The sequence below is a fragment of the Nannospalax galili genome, unplaced genomic scaffold (genome assembly GCF_000622305.1).
Source record: "Nannospalax galili isolate Female #2095 unplaced genomic scaffold, S.galili_v1.0 scaffold4143, whole genome shotgun sequence".
Classification (NCBI taxonomy): domain Eukaryota; kingdom Metazoa; phylum Chordata; class Mammalia; order Rodentia; family Spalacidae; genus Nannospalax; species Nannospalax galili.
In genome coordinates this window covers 14,284-24,380 of record NW_008349183.1, presented here as the reverse complement: position 1 = coordinate 24,380, position 10,097 = coordinate 14,284, and the positions used below count along the sequence as shown (strand labels likewise).

At 47.0% G+C, this 10,097-nt stretch overlaps 1 pseudogene; it reads left to right on the top strand.

Annotated features, from left to right (window-relative positions):
• Positions 1 to 8,350: 8,350 nt before the first annotated feature.
• LOC103744690 overlaps positions 8,351 to 10,097 on the top strand; it is an 11,424-nt pseudogene continuing 9,677 nt past the window's right edge.

Sequence of the window (10,097 nt, the reverse complement as noted above, 5' to 3'; positions counted from 1 at the left end):
GATGTTGGCTGTGGGTTTGTTATATATGGCTTTAATTATGTTGAGGTATGTTCCCTCCAGTCCAATACCCTCTAGGACTTTGAACATAAATGCATGTTGAATTTTGTCAAAGGCCTCCTCTGCATCAATTGAGATGACCATGTGGTTCTTGTCTTTGAGCCGATTTATATGATTTATGATGTTTATTGACTTACGTATATCGAACCATCCCTGCATCTCTGGGATAAAGCCGACTTGATCATGGTGGATGATCTTTTCGATGTGTGTCTGTATGCGGTTGGCAGATCTGCAGGTGGCAGCGGCTCTGGGTGCGCTTGGGAGTGTGTGTTTGTCCTGCGGCCTCCAGGGGGCGACAGCAGGCAGCGGGACCCAGAAAGAGGTGCGCGCATGGCTGCGTGGAGTCAGAGGACCCAGGAGGCGCGCGCTCCCAAGACCTGAACCCCACGGGGGTGGGGGCCGAAGCTGGTGCTTAGGAGCGTAGCGGCCGCCACCCTCGTGAGTGGGCGGAGGGCACTCTTGTGGGGCCTGCCGTCCTATGGCCTGCCCTTGGGCTTCCCCAGACCAGGCAGGACCCACCAGCGCGCCGGCGGCTGGAGGCAGGAAGGGAGGCGGCGGCCGGTGCCCAGCGCGGTCCCCGAGCACTGCGCAGGTCTCAGCCATGGTGCGGAGTGCCGCGAGCCCGGTGTCTGCCTGGCTGCCCTAGAGGAAGTGGCCGCGCATGGGGTGGGGAGGCAATGGAGACGCCCCCATCCCTCCCTGGCAGTGTTTGCTGGGCTGGCCTTGGGCTCGGGCTTCACTTGAGGTCCCCAGTGTCTGCTTGCCCCGAGAGCGTGGTGCCCGCGCTCCTGTTGGTCTAGTTCCCTGGTGGCTGCTTCTCCCTCCTCCAGGCCCACCCGCCGGCGCTGCCTCCACGTGCCCGGCATGTGCGAGTGCAACACTCTGCATCTCCACGGAGACCGCTTTGTCACCAGCGGACAGAGCTCGGCCCTTGAAAGCAAACCAGGAACAGCTGGAGAATGTCCAGCAGGAGATAGCTGAGTACAAAAGTCAACTCCAAGGTAAAGATGGCAGCGGCTGCCTCCCCCGTTTTGTGTGCTTTCTTGTCACTGTGCTCCTGGAGTTGCATTTGTAACTTGTTGTCTGCCTGGAGGAAGGTGGTCAGGGGACAGCTGGATGCCTGACTGAGCCCCAGCGCGTCCTGTGAGCCAGTCCTTGTCTGGTCAGACCCACAGGGGCAGGATACCGGGTTGCTTCCCCTTACTTAGAGGTCCTGTCTCTAACAGGAAGAGAACTGGCTGCAATTTAACCACCATGGGCTGGCGATTTACTCCCAAAGGCCCGTTGGGTCCTGCCTAGTTGTCACCGTCATCATCATCATTATTTGAAATCATCGTCAGAACATGAGTTGTCAGTGGACTCATCTTGTAAAGTCTGAACACTCAGCAGTCCAGAGCTTCATTGAGTGAAGACGGTGAGAAATTCACATTTTTCACTGTGAATTTCTTAGTGTGAGTCCCCTATCATAAAATAGCTCTCTCAAAGCTTGGCTGTTAAACACACTGTGACTCCTGGCATCTGACTCCTCTATAGCTAGAATTCAGTGCCATCTTTCATTCTTAGGAGGATATTGCTTTATCATTTGCCTGAGGGCACTTGCATGTGAAATGAAGGTGCGAATATTTGAGTAAATAGTGTCAGTCCATTTGCATAGGCAACTAATGAGGGAAACCTAAGTAAGGTTGATTAAACATTTTTTACTTTCTGTACTTGATGGTTTAAAAAATATTTTTCTCTCTGATCCAAGTGTTTTGTTTTGACACAGGAGTGTTTCATGGTGTGTATGGGTGTGTTGGGTTCTTTCCCTCTGCTTGTGTGGTCTCTGTAGCTTTCTTGTTGGAGACAATGGATGGAGCTTTGAGATCACTGCTGTTTGTCTCAGTATTCAGTGTAAAGTTCAAAAAGATGATGTGGACACCTGTGTTTATATATTTTCCTGAAAGGGCTGCTGAGATGGCCTTACTGTGCTTGCCTTGGGAAGGGCAGGAGCCCAAGTGATTTTTGTGTGGTCGTGGTCAAGTTGGGAAATGCCCAGCATCCTTAATAGGACCGCGAAATGGGGGATTCTGGGTCCCCTGAGTGAATGTGAATGAAGACCAACTCTAGTCATGCTGGACACAGGTTCCTGTTAGGGCTGACCTCTGTGGTGGAGTTAAACTGAATATGGTTAGAAACCCAGATTTCCTTGTATCTGAAATTAAGCCATTAACACTCACAGGAGGTGGCAACATTGAAACAGAAGTTATATTAGTAGAAAGTAATTATTTCCTTACTTTCAGGTAAATTTTTCTAATGAGGATGGCAGTGTTCCCCCCATGTGTCGAGAATAGCCTAAAGCCTGCCATTCCCAGCCCAGCAGTGCTCTTGTTCACAATCACCACTTCCCTGCACCGTTTTTCCACATGGTTCTTTGTGACAGGGGTTGGCGATCTGGTTTTCTTACTGCTTGGGGCACCCACTGGCACAGCTGTCTTCCACAAGCCTCTCCTAGTTTAGTTATCTCACTCTGAGGCCATTGGCCTATAACCCAGTCCTTAGTTGAGAAACAGTATTGTCTTAATTGCTTCTGATGTGTAAATTCTGTAGACACATCGTTGCTTGGATACTTGATTGCATAAGCCTTCTCTTTATTAAAGATCAATTAAGTGGGATTTCTTACAAAGTATCTGTCAAATCTAATTTAAGAAAAAATTTGAATATGGTAAAAGTGATTCTGAGAATAATTGTGTCCCACAGAAAAGTAACCTTTGCCTTATTGTCTTCAGCCTTCCTCCCTTGCATACACCAGGGAGTGCTTAGCTCTAGGACTTGAGGGAACCAGCCCTGCCGTGTAGCCAGACTTTCCCTCCCTCCTTAATACTTACCCTGCACGTGTGGAACCTGGATTCATTCATGTGCAAACATGGAATAGGGTAATTCAGTGAGGTCTCTTCATATTCATAATACACAGCACAGATTCAACTGTGCTCCCAGGCAGAATCCAGAGAGGGAGAGAGAGAAGTGGTAGTTCATAGTGCATAAAGCCAGCTGTCCTCTGTAGTGACAGTAGGCCCCTTCAGAAGCAGAGCCTGGGAGACAAACTCTGCTTTCCTAACCTTCCCACTTCCTGACTGCCTCTTAAAGGGGGGTTGATGCATCTTACCTTTGCAGAGCACCAGGCCAGAATTTAGATCTGTGCTCTGGGAATACTCCTGCATTATAATGAAATAATGAATCCTATTTCATATGGTAACTTAAAAAATTAGTAAAAATATAACATAGAGGATAATATGAACAAAAGAGAATACAACTCTTTCCTTTGAGTATGCTTAGTAATAAATCCAGGCAACTTAGTGTCCTTCCTATGGTTTAACATTCATACATTCATTGTGATAACTTCTTGTGTTTTTACTTATTTTTAAATTCATGTTTTGCTTAGGTGCTTTTTAAATAGAGAAATAATCCTTTTGTACAGTAAATTTCTACTGTAGAAAAAATTTGTTACTGAAATTAGTATCATATTGAAGAAACTATGAATAACTATATAAAACCCTTCCTTGTAAAATACATTGATTTAGAAAATGATTTAAAATTTATAGCTTATGAAGCATAAGGTAGTATTCTATCTACAATATCTATGTCTTCTATAAATACAGAACAAGGACTTAAATGTCAAATGTGATTTAGTTTTCACACACATCACCAATTATTGACATTTAGTCACTGTATTTGTTACTCAGAAAATTAATTAAAAGATTTTGCCAGGTGAGATGGCACACACCCTTAATCCCAGCACTTGGAAGGTAGAGGTAGGGGGATCTCTGTGAGTTCAAGGCCAGCCTGGTCTACGTAGCAAGTTCCAGTCCAGCTGGGGCTTTAGGGAGACCCTATCTCAAAAAGACAAAAAAGATTTTGTTAAGTGCCATATATTTAAACAAGCCAAATATGTGAAAATGTAGCTATAATCTTTATTTTTTAATTCATTATTTTTTTTTATTTTATGTGTATGTGTGTATTGCCTGCATGTAGGTAAGTGCATCCATGTATTGCAGTGCCCGCAGAGGTCAGAAAAGGCTGTCAGATCCCCTGGGAATTATGGGCAGTTGTTAGCTGCCATGTGGGTGCTAGGATTCGAATCTGGGTCTTCTGCAAGGATAACCAGGATTCTTAACCGTTTAGCCATCTCTCCAGCCCCAATGTCGCTATAATCTTAAATATGCTAGGTTGAGTCATTTCCTACATGAGAAATAATACTACTGAGCTATCAATTGAAAAGAAAATATCCTTTCTTCCTGATTAGAAGATTCTGCCACAGTAACTACAGCAAATATGGTTTTGAATGTTCAACTATCATGGTTTTCCTTTTGGATAGGGTTTCATATGCACTCTAGACTGGTCTCACATCAGTGAGTTTCCTGCCTCCACTTTAGAGAGCTGGTATTAGATATGTGTACCATGACATTTAGACTCAGTGTATATATTTTTTTCAATTTATTTTTATTTTATGTGTATAAGTATTATGCTTGCATGCATGTACATGCACCCCTGTTGTGCAGTGCCTATGGAGGGCAGAAGGTGATGTCAGATCCCTTGGAACAGGAGTTACAGATGGTTATTAGCTACCATGTGGGGGCTGGGACTCCAACCTGGGTCTTCTGCAAGAGTTGTAAGTGTACTTAACTGCTGAGCCATTTTTCTAGCCCTCCATTAGAATATTTTTCTGTTGAAATGATTTGATTGCAGTGGTTCATATTGTAACAGAACAGACAAATATGAACTCATGTTTACATAGTGCTCAGAGACTATAAGAAAAAAAAACCTGCTATCTAAATTTTAATCAGAAGGAAAAATGACTTAGCCTTCCCATTCCTCACTGCTGAGTACAGAGTAGGATTAATCTCAGTCACTCTTAGATGGAGCTACCTATGTGGTTTATTTTGGCAAAGAAGGTATAGCTCAGGCGATGGTGTTTCTTTCAGACAGATCTTTAAATGTCAATGCAGAATTCCTCCTAATCCCAAAGTGAACCTCAGTCAGTTCACATCCTTGAGTGAGCGGAGGGGGACCCCTGACAACAATCAAGGGAAGCCAAGGGGATAAGCATCTGCTGTGTTGAGCCACTGAGATTTGAGGGCTGCTTTGTGTCAGTACAACCTAGCCTGAGGGCACTTGCATGTGAAATGAAGGTGCGAATATTTGAGAAAGAGATGTACTTGTGAAAGAGATGTACTCTTGCTCTGGAGTGTGTTACTGAATATGTTAAAGCTGTAGTGAAATGCTTCTTCTAATCATGTAGTTATTAAAAATTTTGAAAAAGATAAAAAAAGAATTCTTCAAAGCGTAAAAATTTGCTCAACAATTAGTAGATGTGAAAAACATTGCCATTGAAATCTACTTGATGACTTTATATCCATGCTCAGATGCCAAGTAGCTCAGAAAGTAACCGACTGTGATTAGTAATAATCAGATATATAGAGATTAGAAACGCATGTGCAAACATCTTAATGTCAATTGCATTAAAAATGAATTTTTCTCTATGAAATTGTGTATTTTAATAACGAAATGGAAATCTTTAAAAGTTAAAACCATTTAATTTTATATCTTACAGGGTTTATACTGAGTACAATATTGTATAACTGTAATAATTCAACTGTAAACCTAAAAATTTACAACCAATTTTGAAAGAGATGCATCGTAGCTCAGGAAATTGTTTTTGAATATGTCAATGCTTTTGCAATGAAATGCTTCTTCTAAGTATGTGGTTAATAAATAATTTAAAAAAATTACAATGGCCGGGGAAGTCACTTAACGGTAGTGCACTTGCCTAGCACATACAAGAACCTGGGTTCTACCACCAGTATTGTAAAAATATTTAAATGCATTAACTAAATCCAGAAGGACTGTTTGTTCTTGAGTCCCCCCTATTTTCTGCACTGGGGATTAAACCCATTGCCTCAGGCAGTTAGGCAAGCAGGCTACCATTGAGCTATACTCCCAGCCCTCCCCTATCTTCTTTGTGGATCTTTCCTGCCAGGTAAACAAAAACTTCATTTGCTATTAATTTATTCATAACCTTTTAGGTTTCAAGGTCTTGGATATATCCCTTCCGAGTCCCAAATTTTCTGTAGCGTTAAGCCCCTGCATCACAGACTCCTTGTAATTTGGGATTTGACAGCAGCTTCTTCTTGCATTTATTTCATTTTCTAAAGCTGGATCAGGCTTCGGGAATGATTCAGCTTCAGTTTATCTATCAAAATGTAAACAATAAAAGTCTGAGGATGGAGAGATGGCTCAGCAATTAAAAGTACTGGCTGCTCTTGCAGAGGACCAGGGTTCAGTTCCCAGCAGCCCCATGGCAGCCCACTCCCACCCCTCTGTAACTCTAGTTCCTGATGATCTGATATCTTCTGGCCTCTGAAGGTACTGCATGTACTTACTTACATGCAGGCAAAATGTTCATAAACATAAAAAACTTTTAAAAATGTAAATAATAAAAGTAAATGGTGTCTAACAGCAGTTGGCATGTTTTTAATTTAACTAATTTTGTGTTCTGGGGATTGAACCTACAACCAGACAAAAGACAGTCACTCTTACCACTGAATTACATCCCCAGCTCTCTTTTAACTTTTATTCTGAGCCGGTCCCACTAAGTTGTCCAGGCTGGCCTTGAGCTCATTTCATAGTGGAGGCAGGCCTTAAACTTGAAATCCTCCTGCCTCAACCTTCAGTAGAGGCCTGTGTCAGCAAGTCTGGCTGTCATGTGTATTTCAATGACAGATTTTTAAGGGACTGGTTTGCTATGCAGCTATGGAGAGAAGAAAGGCAGGCCCCCAAGATGGGAACCCTGAAAAAGGCTGCAAGGTAACCGAGCTGGATTTCTTTATTTTTGAGGTATATTTACCTACAATAGCAAATCTTAGCATGGAATGGGTTTTTGATAAACGCCTCAGTCTGTGTGATCCCTCTCCCAAATTCAGTTTTTTTTTCGAGTTTTTGTTTTCATTTTTAAACACTTTTTGAGGCAGGGTCTCAATCCTTAGTCTATGCTGGACCTCAAACTCAGGCTCCTAATCTCTGCCAAGGTGTGGGGATTACTAGTTTAGGCCATGCTGCCTGGCTCTGAGTTCAGGTTTGGTTTTTGTTTTTGTTTTTTCTTTCATCACTTCTATTTTATTTCTGGGGTCTTTTAGAGAGAGGGTCTCCCTGTAGCCCCAGTTGGCCTGAAACTCACTTTTCAGTGCAGGCTGGCCTTGAACTCGCAGAGATCCGTGCTCGCCTTTGCCTCCAGAGTGCTGGAATTAAAGGCAAGAGCCACCAAAAGTCTAGCTTTGTTTTTTTAGTGGCAGGCTTTCTGTCGCTCTGGCTGGCCTGAAATTCACTGTGTAGCCTAGACTGGCCTCAAACTAGAGGTGATTTTTCCTGCCTCAGCCTTCCAGGTACTGGCAGATTTTTTATTTTTTTAAACACCCCCCCGCCCCCGCTGCCCCACCACCACCACGAAATGCCTGAGATCCACAGGTCTGCAAAATCCTAAAAGAAGTTACCTCAAAGGCAGAATCAATTTTGTTCTGCAGGACACAAAACGAAGGCTAGAACTATATGGGCTGGAAAGTTATTTGAAGCAGGTGGTAGGTAGATCCTGGGAGCAAACAAACTGAGGCGATGGCAGGCATAAAGGCCCAGCCTTTGGGGAAGGGGGGGCTGGAGCCCCATACACTGAGCTTCTGTTTTGCCTACATAAGTACAGCCGGCTTTTCTCAGACTTTCAACCTTTCTCTTAAAAGGGAGTGGGGGATGGGGAAAGAACACCACTTTCAGAGTTGACTGCTGCCAGTCTCCACCATCTACCTTGAAAAAAGCACCTCACTGGGGGGTAAGCTTGGGGGAAGGGAGGTAGCCGACCCCATGGTGGTCTACCTACTGCGAGCAACGTGCTCAGCTCAGCTAGCTTCCTAGTGCGAGGAGCTCAGGTAGAGAGCTTGAGCTCTGAGCTCTGCACATCCCTGAGATTGTAGCAATTCTGCAGCAACGCCCTAGGTGCATGCAGCTGGTGCAAGCTTGCACACAGAGGGAGCACAGTGGTTGGAGCTGGGGGAAAGTGGGCGTGGCCTCGAAGTATCCAAAAGTTCTGACCTAGGCGCCCGAGCCCCAAAAGATACAACCCCCTCCCCACTTCCCAGAAGTCTTGACGCTGCATGTCTGGAGCTCGACACTTGGACTGCACGTCCACCCGGAGCATACCCTTCGTGGCCTCCTGCTAGCTGGGGTGCGTGGATCTACCAGAACGAGACGCAGTCGGAGCCCCGGAGGCAGCATGCCCAACGACGATGCCTTCAGCAAGCCCTCTGCACCCGAGGTGCCGCACGCTCCCGGTGCACCCCTGCAGGGCAAGGCCGGCTATGACAAAGCAGCTGGGGCGCTGCTGGGGACGGCTTGGGGTGCCGGAGGCAGCGGAGGCGCGTGGGGCTCTGGGAACAAGAAGTCCCCAAGGCTGCGCTAGTGCGCTCCCTGCAGGAACCACGGGCTATGAGTCCCCGCTCAAGGGCAGCAAGCGCTTCTGCGCCTGGCGGGACTGCCAGTGCGTGCAAGAAGTGCACTGCCTAGAGACAGCATGTGATGGCCGCACAGGTGAGTGCGGGTGTCCGAGAATCGCGGTTCGGCTCCTAGCCTTACAAACTTAGCCCTCCAGATGACCGGAGCCCGGAATCCGGGGGTATGGAGGGACCGCGGGGCAGACAGAGGCACTGGGAAGAGGACTAAGGGACCGCGGGAGTGGGCGGAGGAAGGAGGGACAGTCCGAGGATGGAGGGATGGAAGGACCTCCGGGCGGACTGAGGGACAGAGGGGAGAACTCGGGCGGGCGGGGGTGGGGGGACTATAAAGGGACCCAAGGGGAGGCTGGAGGGACTCCCGGGGTACGGGGGTGGGGGTCTGCGAACGGACTGCCAAGGGACAGGAGGGACCGAGGGGAGGATGGAGCGACCGCGGGCGATGGAAGGACTGCGGTGGGGACAGTGGAACCGCCGACAGAAGCCAGAGGCGTGCTCTCGGGCTGGGACTTTGGTCACGGATGGAGGCTGGTGTGGGATGGCCAGCGACGCCTTGGGAACCCTACTTGACTGAGTGAAAATAGGGATTCACGCCCCTTGAGTCTACAGGATAAGGGCCGCCAAGATGCCGGGTTGGGGCACTCCGCATAGATCCATCCTCACTCTCCTCGAGGCTGCGGAGTTCACTCCGCTCTGACCGCGCCCTGCAGCAGAGTTTGGGAGTTCTCCCTGACGTTGGACCCCACCTTCTCGAACGATGCTCTGCGAACAGCGTTGCGAGGGTCCTATACATCCCCAGCAAACTTGGGCGGTTCACTCTGCTGGGAGGGCTCGCTACCCGGACCGCCAGCCCTAAGCTGAGAATTGTGGGGTTCGTTTTGATGGAGGGGCTTCGCACTACCCCGAATGCCCGAATCAAGCTAAGAGTGGCGGGATTCGTTCCACCTAGACGGCTCCCGGTGACCTCAAGTCCCGGTACCCAGCGGAGCGTTGTGGGGTTTGCTCTGATGGAAGGGCTTCCCATGACCCTGAATCCTCGACCCAAGGTGATGGCTGCAAGGTTTGCTCCGCTCGGAGGGTTCCCCACAATCCCAACCCGGTTCAAGCTGGGAATTGTGGGGTTCCCTCTGCCCGGGCTCAAGGGGAGGCGCGACCCTTGGGACCGGGTTTTTTTGTTTTGTGTTTTTTTCCCACTCCAGCGGCCCCTGAGCGTGACGCTCCCGGGTCTTTCTAGAAAAGTCCTAGGGACTGACATCTATGCTCCATGGTCCCGCAGTTCTTAACTCTTTCCCCCCCTCCCCCCAAGACCGGCTCAGCCATTTTGAGCACTTTGCAAGTGTTAGCGTTTAAAATTTTCTAATCCCTATTCAAGTTATTTACGTTCAAATTAGTTTGAAAGCGTTTTACTTATGCTTAAGAATTAAAAAAAAAAATAGAGGCACAGGGGACAGATGTGCGAGTTTGAAGTACTGATTTTTTTAAATAGCTTCAGCAACAGGCTAGTAAATTAAA